A 22,202-nucleotide genomic window follows, 5' to 3' on the forward strand; every position below is an offset into this window, starting at 1 on the left:
CATACTCTGTTAACTAGTGGAGAATGGAACTTGCTTTTCTCTTTCCACAATCTAATCGTGTTTATTCTTTGTCTTTATGATGAACAATGTTTTAGCATTTTAAATAATTTTATACCAAGAGGTTTACACTCAGGAGCTTAACAAGAACAAGAAAATATTTGGTTGGACAAGCTTTTTGGAAGCATCAAAGTGGAAACATAATTGAAAAAGTAGCAGTTTAAGGACAAAGAAAAGTCAATCCTGATCCACTTTTGACAATGTTAAGTACATACTGAGATGCAGCGTTTGACGAAGTATGTAATTAGCTGCTTTTCTGTGGACTGTAAAATGAGTTCTGCCCCTGGCCCCCAGATCATCATTCTGTGATGACAAATCACGATCTTCAAATGTTAAGGAGGTCCCAGCCGCCTCTGTTTTCCCTTGGTAATACAGATTCTCAGTTACTCTTCAAACAGCTCATAAAACAGGCTCATTATATGACATGACAAGGAAAGCTCTTCTGCTCGCTGCCTTTCATGAGTTTGTCTTTCAAAAAGGCCTAAGAAAATGTAAGGGTCAGAAGAATAAGGTGGAGAAAGTGTGTACAAAAGTGAAATCCTTCAGGAAGGCAACAGATCTGATCATTAAAAACCAAACCAAACCCCTCATTTTGATGAACACACAAGGGCAATATTTGCTAAATGAAAGCTTCCAAGGGTTCCTCCTACACACTCCCCAACTGCCTTCTCTTCAGTGCGCTTTTCAGTCCCAAGTGATTGTGAGCCACATTTCCTCCACTTAGCACAGGAGTGGGTGATGGGTGCGGATACTCATCGTCTAAAACTGATGGACATTGTACATCCAGGGCTTTCTTGGTAGTTCAATTCCGACTTAGTTTCTAAATTGGAGCATGATTCATCGAACATTCGGGGGAGATTCTTAAACTTAGGAACATAAAAAAAAAGGTAATCTTTCAGTTTCTAGAATATTATATTAAACTGTGGAGTTTTGTCTCCATCTCTGGGCATGTTCATAGATTCAATTCGTTTTGACAAACGTACTTCGTGCCTTACTTGGTTGTGAAACACTCTTCTGAGGTGTGGGTTTCTGAATGGAAAGGGTCTTGGTATATATTATGTGAGGAACCAAAGATTAAAAAAACATTAATGACTTTCTCTGATCTCAGTGAGCTCACAAACTAGTGGGAGAGACAGACTCATAAACACATGATGATATGTAAATGGAAAATTAGTGTGTGGGTAGAGAGATCAGGGAGGACCCAAATCCAAGCTATGGTCAGGGAAAACCCAGGTTCAGTGATAGCGCAGAGGGAACGGGGGGCTCCGCGGCCAGGCTGAGGGCATGACTTTTTCCAGGCAGGGAAAAGACCACTCGGAAAGCAATGTGGCTTGTGACTCTGAAGGGAGAACTTGAGAACAGAAAGATAAATTAGGAGATTATTGTAGGAGTCTGTGAGAGATGATGCGAGTCTGAAGTAAAGCAGTCATACTGGAGGAAATGAGGAAGGGTCCGAACCGCATTTGACACTGAACTGACAGCGTCACTGTTGGATGAGAGGGGGTGCGCGCGGGAACGGAGGAGGGGACGGAGGAGGGGACGGCATGCCGGCGTGGGTGGCCACCCGTGAGGGTGTGATAGTGACAGGTTCACTAACAGGAACCTGTCAAAGGCCAAAAGACCGTTTTTATTTACTTTTCCTTATTATTAAAACGTAAAGAAAATTTATAGGTTAACAGACAAATACCAAAGGAAAAAAACACCAAAAGAAAGTTGGGTCTTCGTGGAAAGAGGACTTCTGAGTCTCTGCCTGCGGCGAGCCGCATCTCCTCACTGAACGCAGGAGTGGACGGTGGGTGCGGGAATGGGAGACGAGCCGACTGAAATCCCGCATGCCTGGTTCGTTTGTTTTTGTTTTCGTCTTGCCTCCACTTATTACCTGGTTTTGCTGAATGTATTTCGAGAAGAACAGAACCGTGGCAGAAGAGCTCCAACGACAGTCGCTTGAAAGACTGTAAGTGCTAAGTCAGTCACACCACGCAAATGCGGGCGGTCACTTCTTCTTATCAAATAAGGAATCTATCGGGTTAGCGGGAGGGAGGATACGGAGCGGGCTTCTTACATGCCTGCATGTGCTAACTTTATTCTTGAGCCCCTACACACTGTATAGAAATGAGCATTAGTCCAGTTCGGGAAGCGGTTATCTAGATTAAGACTAAAAGGATTCAGTACACTTGATGGTGACATTTTTATTTAATGGTAAAATTGATCATGTTACTGTAATTGTGTTTGCACAAGGAGAGGTCACATGCACTGTCGTGACCACAGTACATTTTTTTCTGAGCGATTATATGTGGCTGGTGCCAGAAGAGGTCCCACGCTTTGCGCAAAGCATTCTGTTTCTTGCCTCGGAGTAACCTGACAGCAGTACAGAGCTACCACCGCTTCGTCCCGCAGAACCTCTGCTTCCAGTTACTTCTCTCTTTCCACTAGGGAAACACCGCCTCTGATTCTTGAAAGCTCAATTTCTATGGGTCTTTTCTGTTTTTCCTCCTTCCGTCTCCCACGACATACAGTGCCAGCGCACCTCGCTGGTCCCCTCATTGCACTGTCGTGTTCACTGGGTGAAAACGGACGACCTGCTTCCTCCTCTTGGAGCATCGGTGTGCCGGTCTGGAGCTGCTCTGCCCCGTGCTCCCGCCCCGAGCCACGGTGGCATGTGGGCACTTTGGACATAGCTACTCTGAACCCAGATGTGCTGTGAATGAAAAGCACCAGATTACAGATAGTCGCTGTGACAGGCGCGGTGACAGGTGGTCATTCAGTTGAGCCTCTGACTCGGTTTCTGCCCAGGTCAGGAGCAGGTTGTGAGATCGAGCCCCAGGTCGGGCTCCATGCTCACTGCGGAGTCTGCCTCTCTCTCCTCTCTGCCCTTCCCCCTGCTTATTCACTTTCTCAAAAAACAAAAACAAGTGCTTCCTATAAAAAAAGGAATATAGGGGCGCCTTGGTGGCTCAGTGGGTTAAAGCCTCTGCCTTCGGCTCAGGTCATGATCCCAGGGTCCTGGGATCGAGCCCCGCATCGGACTCTCTGCTTGGCAGGGAGCCTGCTTCCTCCTCTCTCTCTCTCTGCCTGCCTCTCTGCCTGCTTGTGATTTCTGTCTTTCAAATAAATAAATAAAATCTTTAAAAAAAAAAAAAAAGGAATATAACATCTCAATTTTCAATTTGTTTACACTTTGGAATGGTTGTATTGTGGGTATATCAGGTTGAATATAATAGACACTGACCTGTTTCTGATTTTTCATTTGGCTACTAGAAAATTTTAAATTTCATATGTGGCCTGTGTTGCGATGAATGCTGCTGGAGTTAGAGAAGTCATGCTTTCCGCTCTGAGGCGACAGGGCTAGAGGTGAGGGGACACCATCGTTCTCATGTGGTCAGATCCACCTAAGGGTCTGAAGAGGACAGTGAGTCTTTGCTTCTCAGGAGCGCCTGAGGAGGGGTCTTGGATCATCCTAAGAGCAGGACATCAGCATTTCAATAGAGAAAACCTCCTGCTGGGAGAGGTCTGGTGACTAGAAAGGCTGCAGAAGTAGGTTCCTCAGGTTGACTGATCCCATCTCCTTAAAAACCGAATCTCCATCTGGAAGTATTTCCAGACCTTACCAGTGGCCCTGATCAGCCGGTGTCTCCGCAGCCCTGCCTGCCTCCTGCCTCAGCCCTGCGGGTGAGGATGCGGATCGGGGACGGCCGTCTGTGGCCCGCGGTTCTGTGGCGCTCACCTCGGGGGTGGCTCCTGAAGGGGGAAGGCAGGGTACAGCTTACCTGACACCTGTGGGTCACCAGCCAGGCCAGGGAAGGGGGGGAGGAGCGCAGGGTTGCTAGTCCTGTGTCTCCTGCAGATGAGGACAGCTCAGTGCTCACCACAAAGTATGTCGTGAGTGAGGGAAGTGAACACAAGAAGCAGAGAAATGTGATGTTGTTACTTTCCCGGTGACATGGGGACACAAACCCCACTCTAGAGACTTCGATCCATAAACCATTTCAAGATGATTTGAAGAAAGACTATGAGTCTTAGTGATTGTTTGCAAGTGGCCCTTTGTTCATATTTTGGTAAAATCCAGACGTTTCAACATTCGAGCTTGCCGAGGAGTAGAGCCTGTGTGGTGGCGGCGGGTGACACAGATGAGAAAGCATGGACAACTGTCGCTTGGCAGACGAGTCAGAAGAGCCTGAGTCTGAACAGGAGGAACCTTAGGAATAGCTTCACCCAATTATTTGGCTCCTCCTTTTTTTTTAATGGGTGTGCAGAGAGAAAGTGATAAAAAAATTCATCTCTAAATAAGTGTAAAGAAATATTTTGGTATTTGTTGTAGGAAATTCTAAGAGATACGAAAGCATTATGTTCTGGTTTAATTGCTTGTGGGTTTTTTTTTTTCCTTTCTTAGTGGTACATAAAATAATCATGCATCTTATATGGAGTCTTTGAGTTTATGAAATACACTATTTTTTTTCCAGTCTATTGTGAAAGAATGTAAGTAAATAGATGACGCCCCAAATAAGATCAGCAGGTTTACAGGATATTCGTAGTGTGGCCAAATGCTGTGGCCGGCTAAGGGCAAAGCCATGAAGTGAGGAAAGTGTATCTTTGATTTGGGTTCCTTTTGTTCTTTCTCAAATGGAAAAGCAGGTCAGTACAACCAAAGGGCAAAGGCTTTGGAGGGCAAAGACCCAGGTTTTTAGTTCTTGCTTCAATAATTGCTGGATTTTTGAACTCGGTCATATCCCCTCTGGGTTTTCTCTGGGGAAAATGATATGCCCACTTTGTGTTCCTTAGAAAGTGGTTACAGAAAAAGCACATCTGAAAGGCACTCCACAATATTAGTCACCATGACACGGTCCTTCTTATTTTACAGATAAAATAGGAACTCGGACTGATGTATTGTTATCTGTTCACACCCACAGTCATGCGCTGGGACTGACCAGTTAATCTACAGGCTGTATGTGGCCCAGTGTTTTAGTCTCCAGGACTTCGAGGAAAGCATTCTCAGAAGACTGATAGTGTTTCTAAGAGATGCTCCCTGATTCCCTCTGCTGCTCAAGTGAGAACACTGCTTTGCTGAGGTTCCTCCTCCCAGCCTAGCAGGCTCACCCTTTCCTTCTGGCTGTGGAGGAGACCAGGGTCCCTGCCCCAGGGTCCCCGCCCCTTCCTTGACCAGTTTCTGCCCCTTGCTGGGCCTGTACCGCTCCGTTGGCTCTCTCATTCGGAAGGCGTGGTGTTTGTGCTCAGCATCTCTTACTCCCTTGGAGCCAGTCTTTCTGGGGCTCCGTCTGTTAAGTAGTTAATATCATAAAGTAGACTTTTAAAATCATCTCATTTTTAATAGAAATCCCTATTTTAAAAACGATCTTGAAGCAGACTCTTTTTCAAGTCTTAAAGAAGTATTCACGGAAGTGTGGAGATGCTGCTCAAAGGGCATCAACTTTGAGTTATCGGAGGAGTAAATTTAGGGATCTAACGCACAGCGCGGTGATTATAGCGGACAGTACAGCGTCATGTACCCGACGTGTTGCTAAGAGAGCAGATCTGAGATGTCCTTATCACAAGAAGGAGAGGGTAAGTATGTCTGGAGCGAGATGATGGCTAATCCTGTGGGGGTAAATCCAGACAAACGGTTACCTTGAAGCTCCGGCGTTCTGTGTCAGTCGTGTCTCAGTAGCACGGCAGGGGGCGCTAGTGGTGAGACTGTCAGAGGCGGGAAGGGCATGGGGCCTTGGCCAGTGTTGGGGAATTAACTTGCTGAGGAAATAGTGCCTGGTGTCTTCCACCAACTTATTATACGCCTTCATTTAGTTCATTTATACCTTGAGTTCATCTTGCCTCAGGGGATTTAAGCATTCCCATTAAACCTAGTTAATATATTCATGTTCTTTAAAATGATGGCTTTCAAATGGTCTAACTATAAGGCATAATAAAAATTTTACGCCTTGACCCACAGCACACATACATGTTCATGTGGTATGTAAAAGGTGCGCATAATGAAAGCGAAAGAATAATAAAACTTAACTTTGCAACTCACTACAAGATTGGAACCAGCAGTTTAAAAAGCACTGGTTTTTGAAAATAATTCTTTTGGCAAGCTTGATCAGAAGTATGTTTGGTAGCCTAGAAGTTAACTTTGTGGAAAAGAAGTATTTCCGAAAGCGTTACAGTGCTAAAATGTAACAAATAATCTTAGATCAGTCATCTGTCAGTTCTGAATTTTCCATTCCTGCATTACTTTTGTCTGAGGGACTAAATTTCTACACATGATTTTGTAGCAGATAAATGAGAGACAGAAAGTAAGGGTACTGTTTTTATAAAGTTTAGTCTATACTTTCTGCTCTCTTTGATCCTATCTTGCGGTTCCTTCTTACTTGGCTTTGGTCAAGAAGTGATTTCCACATCCATTTTCCTTGTTTGCAAAGGAGTCCATGCTCTCTTACACTCTAGTGAGAAAAATCATTCAGCCTAAAGTCAGAGCTTGAAGGGTTTCCTGCTCTCCATATTGGTTTTTCACGAAGTCTAATCCCATTAAACATTTCATGGTTAGAGACAACAACTTTTTTCCTTCAAGGAAACGCTTCATCATCATCATTTTTGCCTAAATATGTTGCTGGCAGTATGGAGACACAATCATGATATCTATTATTCCATTTTGTCATCATGAGCAAATTCAGCAGAGGTGGATAAGGTCTTGTGAAGCTAACTGTGTGTACCTAAAACTGAAGAATGTGAATACAAAAATAGACCAGTTTGATTAAACGGGGTTGTTCAGCCATTTAAGGAGTGACTTCTCTTCCTTATCACTTTAGAATAATAGGCTTGATTAAGCCAGTGTAGAAAACACAGAAAGATAGCTTCTGGGGATTGAAGGTATACACGGGTTCAAGAAGATTACAATCTAGAATAGGAACACCAGGCTTATAAAAATATTTGAAGTACAATGTGATCAGTGAACCCGTCAAAATACGTACAGAGTACAGTGATTCTAAAATATCATGAGAGAAGTGTTCAAAACATGGGTTCCTTATGCTGGATCTTGGAGGAATGTAGAGAGGAAATGATTCCAGAGGAAAGAGTAGTTGTGGGAAACTCTCGAGCTGTTTCCCATCTTCCTAGCCCGGCCATAGGTAACTGTCATGATGCTGGCAGGTATGACATCCTCTAAATTTATAAAAGAGCTAATTTGTCATTAAGGAGCCATTTTTCCCCCTGCTGGTTTTACAATGATTGGCTGGCTTGTGTCATCATAGAAAATGGTCTCTAATTAAATTTTACTGAATTTCTAAAGGGCAGTTTCCTCTAAATGACTACATATTTTTTCCCTTAGGTTTCCTGAGCTTAGTCTCTCGCTGTGACAAAAGTAAGACTTTTTTTACCGCTCAGTTTCCTGGCAAAGTTACTTGTTTGCAGAGTCACACACCCAGCCCAGAGAAATGAAAAATCATTTTACTCAATAAGTTGGCAATGCTATTTCTACAAATCGGTGCAGAGCACTACAAGGAATTGAAAAGTACTCAATATCTGAAATGGCAAAGCTCAGAGTCTGTACGGTGTGATGGCGGCAGAGAGCAGAGAGCAGACCAGTCCTTCCCTTCTAATTTCAACCCCCTATCGAAGTTTTTACTCAGGTTTTTAAAAGAATAAAAACATGAATTAGTGGCAGCCTGAGATTTTTATTTTTATTTTTATTCTATTATTTATTATTTATTTATTATTATTTTTATGTATTATTATTTTTATTCTATTATTTATTTTTATTCTTTGTCCATTAGAATGCAGGCGTCATCAAAGCAGAAACCTCCTCTGACTGTTTTTATTCCTGTCTCTTCAATACATAGAACCTTGTGTAGCATATATTAAGAGCCCCACAAATGTTTCGCTTGTGAATGAATACCTGGATGAAATAAATCAAGACTGAATGAATTGCACCTTTTCTCCTGGCAGTTGCACTGTTTATAAATAGGAAGACACAGTTATATTCTCAAAACCATGGTAGAAGGAAATGAGCATTTTGTGATTTTTTTTAATTGCAATTGAATTTTAGGTATTTGGTTCATTTATTCATTTAAAATTTATTGAACACTTACTGTTTCTCACACAAAAATAAATAGACACAATCTCTCTTCTCATGGAATGTAGATTTCGATGGGGAAGCAAATGTTTAAACAAGTGCTATAATATTGATTCTTGGTATTTATGACATTTACATTCTCAGTTTCAATTATTCACTGGTGAGTACAGAGTAGGTAGACATCATAAATAATATTTTCCCCTATGTATTTAAATGACCCATGCTATAGGAGTGGTCAGTGAGCTTGAACTGTTGTTCACTATCTACACATTCACCTGGCTTGTGTTGTGTCTCCTTTTTAAAAAGTTTTTGAAATTAAAATTAAAAATTTTTAGGGTGGGGGGAAGAGGGAGAGATAGAATCTTAAGCAGGCTCCATGCTGAGTGCAGAGCCTGGCGATACAGGGCTCAGTCTCACAACCCAGAGATCATGAGCTGAAACAAGAATCTGATGCTCAACTGAGTCACCCATGTTCCCCCACCATTTTGGGGGTGTTGGGGAGGGGCAGAGGGAGAGAGAGAGAGTCTCCCCTTCTTAAATAAACATTTTTGGGAGAAATTATTTGACACTGTAGTATTGTGAATTTAGGGATTTCCAAAGATTTGTTTAGATTACCAAAAAAAGGCCCTTTTCATCTTTTCAGTAAAATTTTAAGAGTCTCCTGTTGTGTATACATGGGTAAGGAGAGGAGTGTACGATACCAGAGAGGAGGGAATCATAAATTATGGCTGGTGAAGGGTGGGAGGAGGGGAAGTTAAGAGAGTAGGGAATTCTTTATTAAGAAGGAATTTGAAATGAGTATTGAGGATTAAATAAAATTAATAGGAATTTCTCACGTAGTTGAGGTATGGAGAACAATACAAGCAGAAGAAATAACATATACCAAATCCCAGAAAAGTGAATTATTCAGTGAATTTAGAAAACAGCAAAGCACAGGGTGTTTTAAGAGCAAAAATTACAAGTAGTATCAGATGAAATGGGACCATTGTCGAGGTCAAGAAAAATACAAATTCTTTGCAAAAGGGTTTGAATATTATAAGTAATTTCAGTGTACCACGTCTAGTTTCTGAATAGGAGTTGTTTTTCTTTTTAAGAGATCTGTGACATTTTTTCCCAAAAGTGTTACAGTATTTTTCCTCTTGTTGAATTCTTTTAAAATGACTGGGGCAAAGGAACAATTCAAAAATGTGACCCTTGTGCTGTGTTTAGTAGATTGAAAATTCTTCTGAGGCTTAAGAAATTAAGAATGTCTGTGGTTTCCTTCCAAGATCAAGAGACGAGGTCATCTAATTGAGAAGCTCATGTCTTCCATTGCATGTTCTCATCTTGCAGATGTGGGGAAAATGCCAGTGTCTGGATTTTGTTCGCCAGATTCAGTAAGTCTGGTTCAGGGGACTCTGAGCAAGGAAACTCTCCAGATGTGCTTTCTCAGGACATCTCTTGAATTCGGTCTCCCATTGTCAGAATGGGTCCCCGAGTCCTTGCTCACACAACATGGTTGTCCTTCCTACCTGTTGTCTTCTTTCTCCAGAACTTAGGCAGCTCTACTAAGGGACTGACTCTTATTTTGAGAGATTTTCTTTATTATCAAAATCCCCCTTTTTTTTTCATTGCCTGAAACTTTATTACTTGAATCCTCATGCATCACCAACTTCTTGGTTTTGTCCTGCCATTTTGCTCTCATCTATGTCTTCTACCTTTGCCTGCTCTACAGCTTCAGACTCTTGACTTCGATTCAGATCCTTGGCTTTACTTTGATTATGAATCTTTTAAATATTTTTGTTCTTCAAAATTACTTAAGTAGCTCTTTTTTTTTTTTATCCCCCATGGTTCACTGGTCAATTTGCCAAAGCCAAGGCTTCTAGAACTGCTTCAGAGCTGATACCTCCCATTCAAATCTAACTCATGCTTAATGCTCCCATTCAGATCTTCATCTCACCCAAAGGAATGTTGTCTTTCTTCTTTAGCCCTTATTTCAATCCATGACACCCAGCACACTAATCCAGAGTTTGGGGCATCCTCCCCTGTAATTCTTCTTTTATCCTTACCTGTATTCACTCACCAAGTCCTGTCAGTTGGCCACCTACCTGTCTCTCTAAGAAGGCTCTGTGTTTCCATCAGCATTTTCACTCTCACATTTCACAAAGAACTCCTTTAGCCAGTAGTCTTTGTGGCTTAGCCAGAAGTCTAAAGTCATCTTCCATCCTGTAGCCCATATTAATACTCTAAGTAAGAAATATAATCTGCCAGTGTACAACTTGAGTTTTGCTGGTTGACCTAATACATAAATATTTATCAGTCACCTGTTTGTAAGACCCCGATAGAGTTGAGTCTCAGTCTCTTGGTGGTTTTCTGCGGTCCTTGTCATGCTTACAATGCACAGCCTGGTCTGGCTTACCTGTTGAAACAAGGTATGGACAAGATATGCTTTTATTTGGCTTTTCCCCCCTAAAGGTCCTGCATTGTCCATGCGTGGCTATACAGAGGGACAGAATCTGGTGTCAGAAGCTAGGGTCCACTGCTCTCACTGTGATACTCCCTGGACATTCAGGCACTTAATTAAACATGCAAATGTCTGTTACCGATAACCTATTAAGTTCATAATATAAATGGGTATCTTAATATTTCTGCTGTTTTGTTCAGAGTACTCTGAAATGCTTCTGACTCCTTTCAGGGAGAATATAGTTTTCATTAATACTATGATAGAAAGTAATTACCTATTGAAATGTGTTATTTAATATTAAAAAGTGATATTCTACCATGGCTTGATTTTCATTTTGATAATACCCTTCTCTAATTGAAATAACTTAAGTACACACACACACACACACACACACACACGTTTAAAATTGCAGTTATTTGGTATAATTTTGGTAATTTCTGGTTATCTCTGTCCCCTGCCATACACCAAACAGACATCACAGCCCCATATATCAGTGGCTGCATTTTGCTGTGTCCAGACTCGTGGTTACAACGCTCACAGGCAACCCTTAGATTGTTCCACAGGGCAAGTGCCTTTGCTTAGATACACTCACGTAACCTGACTTGGTTACTTCTGTTTACTCATGTGATTGTTTTTAACTTGGTAGAAAAAGTAAAGTGAAAAGGAATAGAGGAATACTTTAGGCAAGTTTCTGGCAAATTATTCTTTACTTAGATCCATTTTTTTAGGATATTTCTTTTATGAAGAGGAACAGTTGAAGGAAACAAAATACATTTCATATATCTAGTTCAGAAGGCATAGAAAGATTCTGAAGTGTTTAAAGAAATGATTTATTCATATTTCACTTCAGTATTTATTGAGCTACTACTATGTGCAGGAACGTTCTAGTAGGTGCTGGGGTGGAACAGTGAGCTAGACAAACGCAATCCTTGTTTTCCCAGATTTAGCACCAAGCAGAGAAGACAGATAATGAAAAAAAATTAATAAAATGTAGTAACTGTTAGAGGAAATACGGGGACTACAGTTCATGCCAGGGATCCCTATCTTCCTGATGAGAGGCTGCCTGGGAGAAGCGATGTACAGGCTATGGTCTGAAAGACGAGACACCATTCGGAGAGATCCAGAATTAAGGAAAGCAGAAGGAGCACTTAGGCACAGGCATGGGCCACAGATGGTGGCTAAGCTGGGTGTGTGAAGAACAGGAATGACCCCAGAGAAGTGGGAGAAGGGGTCAGATCAAGTAAGAACTAACAATAAAGGCCGAGGGGAGTGAAGTCAGCTTGGTATTTTTGGGAACCTGTAGGTCACTTGGTACTATAATAAAATATATCAAAAGAATTATATATACATATATTTTATATGTAATATATACATATGTTTATTATATATATAATAAATATAATATATATAATTATATAAAATATAATAAATATATAATTATTTATATATGATACATAATATATAAATATATTATATATAAATAAATATATAATTATATAGAATATAATAAAATATAATAATATAATAAATATAATAAATATATTTTATTTTACAAAGTCATACAGTGATAAACACAAAATAAGAATCACAAATCCTTTTTTTTTAACTAAAAAATGTTTTGGTTCCAGCTACCGAGTTCTTATCCTCCATTTCATGTGCTCAGAAAATGGATTCAGAACAAATTCATAAACACTGTTCTAGGAATTCTGTGTGTGAAGAGATTCCCTACAGTTAGCATTGTGTGCGTCACACGCGCGCGCACACACACACACACAGAATTTGCTCTTTGATGACTGCTTTGTATATATTCTTCATTTATCTTTAGCTTTTTGAAGAAAAAAGTTTCCCCCTCTTTCTTCTTTTGCTTGCTCTGAGGGCATCAGCGCCATGCTAATTAGAAGCAAATATTACAAAGCCTTTCATTGCAAGACTTAGAGCTTTCTCTCAAAGCCCGGTTAACAGCAGGGCCCTAGTTCGATGAGCTGACTTACTCCAGTCTATGGACTCGGTGATTCGTGAGAACCTGTTTTCCTTAGATTTTGTATGAGAGAAGACCATCAAACATAAAAACATCATAGCTGGACTGAAGCAGCCCGAAAAGAACAATTTTGAGATTTGAGTAGTAATTTTAGTTCCAGTTGCTAAGCTTCTTATGTTCTTTTTGCAGCCATTCTCTAGTTTCTACTCATTTTTAGCCTGATTTGGGATGATCTAAAGATGCTTGTAAAGTTCTGAAATGATGTTACTTTATCAGTCACTAGACTAAAAAAGACAAGCAGAGGCAGGAATTAGATATAAAACACTGATTGAAGGTCCCCTGTTTAAAAGATGCTTTTCATTTGTAGTTACAAATATTGATGATGGACACAAAGATAAATAAGTATCCAGTAACTTGAGTGGTAAAAATATACTGCGGTAAGTTATTCAAGGAAAGAAAGGGTGACGTTTGTGTTCAGCATAGAATTTCCTTTCATTCATTCTTCTGATCCTTTCACTTACTCAGTCAACAAACTTTTAAAGATTGTGTACTAAATACAAAATTCAGTGGTAGATGTTGAAGATACAGACGTGGTTTGAAACTGAAAGGAATAGGAAAGTACGTGGTTCTCAAATATTGGGGTATCCATGCCTCTTTCAAAAAGCTGATAAAGACAATGGCTACAGCAGACAAGCACATCTTGGAGACCTGTAGTTGCCTCGAAGGCGACCATTTGACCCCTTGGGATCAGTGAAGCCTGCCTAGTGATTTCTTAATTTCTAGTTTTGTTCGTTGTTTGCATTTTGTCTCCCAACCCAAGGTTTGTTTAACCTTTATTATGGGGTTAACTGTATTTTCAAAGAGTTAATACCTTTAAAATTAATATTGGGCCGAATCTTCCAGAAACACCTCCAGCTGAGGGATCTGTGATTGATACTCAGAAGCCAACCTGCTCAGTAAAGCGAGCGTGAGCGCCATCTAATGCCCACATGGAATAAACGTTGGTAACAGCCGCAGTAACACAACTGGATTAGGGTGTGTAACATTTGTAAAGATAAAAAAAAGTTTATACATTTGTGCTTTTATCTGTGCAGGATCATACATGATTTACACTTTAAAGTAAACTTTTTAGGGGCGCCTGGGTGGCTCAGTGGTTTAAGCCTCTGCCTTCGGCTCGGGTCATGATCTCAGGGTCCTGGGATCGAGCCCCGCATCGGGCTCTCTGCTCAGTGGGGACCCTGTTTCTCCCTCTCTGCCTGCCTCTCTGCCTACTTGTGACCTCTCTCTCTGTCAAATAAAATAAATAAAATATTTTAAAAAATAAATAAACTTTTTATTTTCTAACACTTCTGGATTTTCAGAGTAATTACAAAGACAGTACAGAGAGTTCCCAAAAGTCTACACCCAGTTTTCCCCCCAAATAGTATGGCACTGTCGTTATAATTAATAAACTGACAGGGATACATTATTATCAACTAAAATCTATAATTTATTCATATTTCTTCAATTTTTCCTTACTGTCCTTTCCCTGTCCCAAGATTCCATCTAGGATAGCACACTGCATTTAATGGTCACTCTCCTTGGGCTTAGTTGTGATGATTGTTGTTATATTTGGATTTTTATTGTAGCTTCCTGTTAGTTTGCAAAATATTTCTTAAAAGTTTTCAGAAAACAATTTTTGTTATTCCTTTGATAATATGTGTAACTATTTAAGCAGATTTTGCGGATGTTTGTATAAATATAAATTACCCTTGTGCATTTTCATCTCTTGTAATGATGAAAAAAGATTAAGAAGGAGCAGTACCAAGATATGATTATACAAAGACTCCTGCAGTAGAAACTGTAAGAATTCTGTTTCCATTTGGAGTGTAGCCCTCACTAGCTGTGTTCTTTGGCACAGCACTCACCCTTTCGCTTCAGTTTCCATATTTGTGGAATAAGGTCTGTGAACCAAGAACTTCCCCAGCTCTTACACTATGAGAAGATTAAAAAAATATTTTCCCAGTGCAAGTTAATAATCCTAGTGTTTCGTATTGGATGAGTGAAGATTTAGTATGTACCTACTAAGCCGATGCATTATCTCTATATTATAGATGACAAAATGGAGAGAAGTAATTTGCCCACGACCATTTAGGAAGTAAGCGATAGATCAGATTCCCAGTATGACAACTTCCAAAAAGACAGCACCCCTTTCCGGACCCACAACCCTACGGTGCTCTCCATCCCCGCTGCCGTGCTTACACTAGGCTCCTCCAATGACCAACACTCCAGGATGGGATGGTTTCTCTTTACAGTCTTTTTGCCACTCACCGTGTGAAACTCTATAAAATGCCATATATGAGCCTTTGTCTCCAACCTACTGAAAAGCGTTAAGTCTGAGGCATATTCACAGTTCTACTCTATTTGCTAATTAAAAAAATATATTTTATATTGATTAGAGAGAGAGAAAGAGTGAGCTCATGGTGGGGGGAGAGGCAGAGGAAGAAGGAAAAGAAGACCCCCTGGTGAGCAGGGAGCACAAGGAGGGGCTCGATCCCAGGACCTTGAGATCCTGACCTGAGCCAAAGGCAGACGCTTAACTGATCGAACCACCCAGGTGCCTCACTATTTGCTGACATTTTAATAAAACATATATTTTTAGTCTTTTCAAAAGTCTTCAAGAGATACACAGGAATGCTGTCTTCTGGAAGCAAGATGGAATATTGTGTTTCCTTTTCAAGGCTGAAGGGCATTAGTGTGCGTGCGTGCGTGTGAACACGAAGGCTCAGGGCGTGAGCTGGGCAGCAGGGAGGCCTCCCGAGCGGCCTGGCTCCTGCGATACTGACGACCCGTTAGTGCGTCTGAGACGTCAGTGACGTTCTGCACTTCGGTTCTCAGCTCTGGACACACATTAGCAAGTCCAGAGTTCAATTAGCAATAATCGCGCCTCGGATAAACCTCATTGGCTACGATACTGCCACTGCGCAAAGCTAGCAAGTCCAGAGTTCAAAGTCCCAAGACCCACATCTCATTCCGAACTCATTACAGCAGAATCTGTGGAAGTGAGGACCCAAACAGCAATCTTAAAACGCCCTCGTTGGTTCCGAAGTGTTGCCAAGAGTTACACATTATAACTCAGGAGTTGGTTACTTTCCTTTTATTTGGGGGTAGACTTGTCCATGTCATCAGTTCTTACAAAGGAGAAAGTTATGGCTTACAAAAGAGGATAATTAGCAAAGATTTTTTACCGAACACATCTATCGAGTGCATTTTTTCTGTCTCAGACATAGAACTTTTGGACGTGCAATGAACTAAATTTGGCCTGAGAAATTTGATTATCAGCAGTAGGCACGGACGTCACAATGTAATATATGCCATTTCCTCATAGAGGAACTGGGTTTTAAGTAGTATTTAAGTGGAAAATCACGTATTTGCAAATTTTATTTTTAATTTTTTAACAATTTTAATATCTAGAATTCTGTTGACCACATGTATATGTTTTTCTTTTTTCTAATGTTATTTATTTGACACAGAGAGATCACAAGTAGGCAGGGAGGCAGGCAGAGAGAGAGAGGAGGAAGCAGGCTCCCCACAGAGCAGAGAGCCGGATGTGGGACTCGATCCCAGGAACCTGAGATCATGACCCGAGCTGAAGGAAGAGGCTTAACCCACTGAGCCAGCCAGGTGCCCCTGTATATGTTTTTCTTAAATAAGATTTCTATCTTGCTTAACTTTGTAAGATCTGAGGTTCCTTGAAGTGAATAAAGTCTTTCTGTCCTTCTTGTCCTCCACAGTGCCCAACAAGTATTCAAGATTGAATTGTTAGGAAGGACTTTGGATGAGAGAGCGGGGCACAAAGGGAAAGGAAGGGATGGGAGCCGAGGGATGGGAGCCGAGAAAGGAATGAGGAGTGGAAGAGGACAAACATGTTCTCATATTTTGCATTTTATAATTCCTTTAAGGTGTGAAAAAGCAGGCATTATTTTCTATTCTTTGATATTGCACATTTCCCAGGTTACTATTAAAAGGGCTCAAGCTTCGGGATATTTTTGTTGAAAGGAAAGTAATTCTATTGGCTGCCTTTGGTCCTTGGTCATAAGAATAAGATACATAAATAGATAAAAATAATAAAAATAGAAATAAATAAAAACATAATTTTTAAAAAATATGTATTTTTATTTATTTGAGAGAGAGAGAGATCACAAGCAGGTAGAGAGACGGACAGAAGGGGAAGCAGGCTCCCCGCTGAGCAGAGAGCCTGATGCAGCGCTTGATCCCAGGACCCTGGGATCATGACCTGAGCTGAAGGCAGACGCTTTAACCCACTGAGCCACCCAGGCGCCCCCATAAATATAAATTGTTTATAGTTTAGATGGATTAATTTATAAATTGATAAATACACACTCCTTGCTGTTAGAATTCTTTGCTAAATCCCATTATCCCATTTCTACATATTTAAGCTTTTTTAGAATAATTTTTTTGAGTCCACAATATTGTAAAGTTTCTTTTAGACTAGAAATTTGCTCCAGATTATCCGTTAAGATCTGCATTTTGACAGAGAATGATTTACATCAGTTAACAGAGAATTAGTAGCAATACTTTTTAGTATTGCTTGAAATAGAAGCTTCTAAGAGCTTTGAAGTTTTAGCAATTTACAGACTTTGTTGGTTAAAAACAAAACCAATAAAAAGGAATGCCTTTATGATGTTAGAAATAAATTTCAATCTGTGTGATTAAATAGTAAAGATGAATGTAATGTATGTAATACAATGATTTGATTAATGTTATGGATATGATTAGTAGAGTGTTTCCTTAGCATCCCTGGTTGGATGGCCGAAGATTGGATGTTTCTTAAAGAGAAGGTTTTGAATTATTTTCCGCATATCAGAATGAAAATCAAATGCTGGTAGAAAATAGTATCGATCACTTTCTCAAATTTCTAAAATATTCCTTTTAATTCTGCTATTGTTATTATAATGAGCGGTTCCTTACATTTTTAATTATAATACTATGTTAAGTGATATATCAGTTGTCCACATTTCTGGCACAAAATGGTATGTTTCTCAACTGCAAAATTATATTTTATTCCTGAATATAGGCACATTTAACTTAAATATGTCAATTGCTTTAAATCCGTTTCCCCCATTGAGAAACAATTCTTAAAGCATTTTTTTCTGCAAAAGGTCAACTTTCAGATTCAACTTAGAGGCCTATTTAATAATAACTCTCCCACAAGTTCAGTCAAATTTAAAATTTTTATTAGGCATCCAGTGTATTTAAATAATCACAGTGGTTCTTGGCACACAGTAATGGTGTCAGAAGAAGGCGGTGGAGCTGAGCCATACTGCTTCACAGCCTCCAGTAACATTTTCAGTGGTGTCTGTTGGAGGATTGCAGGCGTGCCCTCCTAATCATCTTTGGTAAGGTCCTATCTTTCCCCATCAAAAACACATAAACAAGATTACAAACTCACTTTCTCCTCTAGCTCGAAAGGACCTATTATTTGAAATTTCACCATTTTATTTTATTTATTTATTTATTATTTTATTTTATTTTTTTTAAAAGATTTTATTTATTTATTTGACAGACAGAGATCACAGGTAGGCAGAGAGGCAGCCAGAAAGAGAGGAAGGGAAGCAGGCTCCCTGCTGAGCAGAGAGCCCAATGCGGGGCTCGATCCTAGGACCCTGGGATCATGACTCAAGCCGAAGGCAGAGGCTTTAACCCACTGAGCCACCCAGGTGCCCCCACCATTTTATTTTATAGAAGTAACTCTATTTCTTGTGTCTGAAGTTATAGGTTACCATACCACTGATGAGAGCTTTTTTTTTTGGTCAAATATTTTCTGTAAATTGGAATTTGTCTATGAATGGTACTTCTGTAATGTTTAAAGTAAACACAGTAAGACATTTTTGCCCAAAGTGCTATTTGTCCAGGTATATCACTTGAGAATGTGACATCCTGACACCACCATTTGGAGGCTGAGTCCCCTGATAGAAGGAAAAATGCCACATATCTACAGAGATTATTTCTCCCTGTTTTCTTGCACATGGGGGAAACAAGGAGAAGTTGTTAAAAAAAAAAAAAACTACCTACATTATATGAATTGATTATATTCTGCCTAAGAATCTTGAGCTCTTAAAATTAGAATTAAAAACATTAATTGGGAAAAAAAAACATTAATTGGTATTTTCCTGTCGGGGAGATAGTGATTATTAATAAAAGAACATGATAAAAATGTGAAGATACATTTTACTTATCTCATTTTATTAGGGAAGGGAATATTTTATGATAAAACTTATAATGCATGTTAATACTGGTAGAAGGATGAAGTCCTTGTTTCCTTCCCTGTTTCCTAATCATGTGAATCATGATTTTAGTGGCCTGACTATTAAAACAGTTAATTAACTATTTTTAACAGCTTAAAATCTTAACAACATGAATCTAAGAATAAAACTTAAATGCAGACATGAGTAAACTGCTAACTGGCTTTTTCTACCAGAAGTCTTTCTTGTTTTTTCTACTATAGACCTTCTGTTTGAATGTGGACATTCTATCTTACTCAAATAGGACTATTTCAACACAAACTGGTATTTGTTTAATAACTTGCTGGCTCGGAACTCATGTTAATTGTGGTTTCAGTTGGATTTGGACATGGGGGAATTAGTAAACATATTAACTGGATTATAAACAGGTCTGTAGCATCGTTCTTGATGCCGTAAGCAGTGTAGTCGGGTACCGTGGCGAATGGGGAGGGAACTGACATTTTTGGAAGTGCTGACTATGGGCTCATTGCTCTTTTTCATTGTGTTCCTCTGGACTTCAGTCTGTTTGTGAAATGAGGAGCGAGACTAATGAATCCGTTGCTGTCTTCCAACCGAAGATTCCTATTGACTAAACCAGGGAGAGTTTTGGCTAACTGAGGTTGAAATGCATAAGCCTTCTATTTTTAGGAGTCGTGGGAGAAGTGTCTAAAAATGCACTTGTGTTTGTGCCTCAGCTAATGAACGATCGGTACCGTATTATGAGAATAATGGCATCTTTTGATACTGGGGACTTTGATGTTTCCCCGGGTTGTGCAGTGTTTCACACATACAGGTGCAGGAGGCCGGGTAACAGATATCCAAACCTCAGGATAGATCCAGAAGTTACTGTGTTTTTCAGTGAATCCCTAGGACAAACACTATTTTTTCTTTTTCATAAGTGTCCTCTAAAAAGTGAAGTCTGGTGTTACACATCGAGGCTTTGATCTGATTCATGCATTTATTATGTTGCGTGTGTGCTGGTCTTCTAAGTATCTGTCAGTTGCCGGAAGTCCGTTCAGTGCAGGTTTTCTCGGACTCCGCACTGCTGATACTTTGGACCGGAAAACCCTTTGTTGTGGGGACGCTGCCCTGGGCATCTCTAGCTCAGCTGAGCAGATGCCAGTAGGAGCTCCCCATGCCAGTGTGAAAATAAAGTGTCTGAAGACATTGCCAGATGTTGGCTGAAGGGCGCAAATGTCCCCAGGTAACAACCCCTGGTTTAGTGCGCAGCCCCCCTCTTTAGTTAGGAGGTACTGGGCAGATAGATGCCGATGGTACTGACTGGTTAAATTATTTAAATAATGTTAAATCTCTTCAAAGTGAATCTAAATTCCTCATTGAGCATTAAATGTATCTATTTTGTGTACCTTCTAGATGTTCTTGACATTACTCTGAGTGGGGCAATCATTTATTTCCGTAAATAGGCAGTAATTCCTCAGAAATCTCAATAAGTTGTCAAAGGAGATGCAAATAAAACAGTCTGATGATTCCATTTGTAAGTTCCCATGAGATCTCCTTACTTCCACAATTAAATAATTCTCCGAATTTCATTTTATTATATGGTAGAGACAAGGACAACAGGTTTGTGCTCTTTGTTGGTTGTTGATATGTTTGTGCATGTTGTCAGTGGCCTTCTAAAAGATAAATTTTTTACATGACCATTTCTCCATCCACCCACCCCAAGATATCAGGGTTTTGATCATCAACATTTTTCAGGTTATAATAATTCTCATTTTGATAATTTGGTTTAAAAAAAAACCCTCAGGTCTTTTGAAAGGAAGCATTGGTGGAACCATATAAGCTTTCCGTGTAGTTGGCGTGGGGTGTGGTGTCTTTTTCTCAAACAAAAAGCACAAAATGAGGAGGCTGGGAGATGTGTCAATGTGATAGTCACTTCTTTTCGCCTCCTGCTTAAAGGGATCAGTGCAGTGATCAGAGGTCCCAACTGACAACCTTTGTATCTGAGGTCTGGGTGTTTTTTGGGCAAGCCTGCATTACACAGGGAGTTTAATATCAATAGGCCTTGTAAAAGCAAAGAGAAACTTAAAGAAATACAATAATATTGCAAAATCCTTTGCTAACTTTAGAGAAAGGTGGTTTATAATTATCTTAATTAAAAGGACTATTATTATTCAGCAGTTTTTAAACCTTTTTAAACCCAAATAGATAGTCACTTATCAGAAACAGGCTTACATTTTTCAGAAAGATAGGTTTCTTTAAAAAAAAAAAAAAAGTATTATCTCACTTCTTCCATTTAATATGGAATAACAGAGACTGGATTTATACTTGTACCTTAAACAATTAAAAATCTGGAGGAAAAAAATACAGTAGAACAGTGTATGACACTCGCCACCGGGCAGTAGAAAGCAGTGATCCCTGAGAGACAGGAAACACATAAGACGAGACATGATTTCCCTGACACATTGCTTTGGGAACATCCAGGCTATGGCGCAGGGAGAAGCAAACCAGGAGGCATCCAGTGAACTCCTGGAGTGGAAGAGACAGAGCTGAGAGTCTGGGGATATCAGAGAAGTCAGAGGTCACGGACAGAGGACTGGCAAGGAGAGAGTTGCACAAAAACCACAGAGATCTTGCGGGGCCTCCTATGTGTTCTGCACAGCACTGATTACTGTTTGTATGTGAGGAGACCACTGAGTCCAACAGGGAAGAACCCCTGGAAGGGTTAGAGGAAAATGTTCTTGGCACTCACACAGGACCTGGGGGGGGAAAATGCTTGTTCCCGTCAGGAAGACTGGAGAACCTCCCAAAACATGGGCACTGGGTCCATGGTATTCTTGCCTTAGTGGTGCAGAATAACAAGCCCTACATGAAATACTGCTCAGGCCTTGCTCAGCACATCTTAAAAAGCAAGACTCAAAAAGAACAAATTATTTCCAAATAATCTGACTACATCCCTAAGTAGAACTCAAGAATATTTACAAGAATATAAAAAATAGGGGCACCTAGGTGCCTCAGTGGGTTAAGTGTCTGTGTTGGCTCAGGTCATAATTTCAGGGTCCTGGGATCAAGCCTCATATCAGACTCCCTGCTCAGCACGGAGTCTGCTTCTCCCTCTCCCTCCGCTACTCTTCCCTGCTTGTGCTCGTTCACTCTCTCTAATAAAATAAAATCTTAAAGGAATATAAAAAAAATCCAGCACTCAACAAAGTCAAATTTATGATACCTAACATCCAACCAAAAATTATTAGCATACTGTAAAACTGAAAAATATGACCCATAATGATGAGAAAGACTAATCAAAACTGAAACAGACTCACCGTTGTTAGAATTAGCAAAGTATTAAAACAGTTATTTTAACCATATTCCATATGTTCAGAAGGCAATTTGATACCTGAAAAGGGAAAAGAATTTCCAAATGGA

General features: G+C 40.1%; 1 protein-coding gene and 1 pseudogene across 3 annotated transcripts in view; one reads left to right on the forward strand and one right to left on the reverse strand.

The window, feature by feature from the left end:
- Positions 1–22,202, forward strand: part of GUCY1A2 (guanylate cyclase 1 soluble subunit alpha 2) — a 297,534-nt gene that overhangs the window by 233,859 nt on the left and 41,473 nt on the right. The window lies entirely within an intron of this gene.
- Positions 15,423–15,508, reverse strand: LOC123950101 (annotated as a pseudogene).

This window comes from Meles meles, chromosome 8, assembly GCF_922984935.1.
Source record: "Meles meles chromosome 8, mMelMel3.1 paternal haplotype, whole genome shotgun sequence".
Taxonomy (NCBI): Eukaryota; Metazoa; Chordata; class Mammalia; order Carnivora; family Mustelidae; genus Meles; species Meles meles.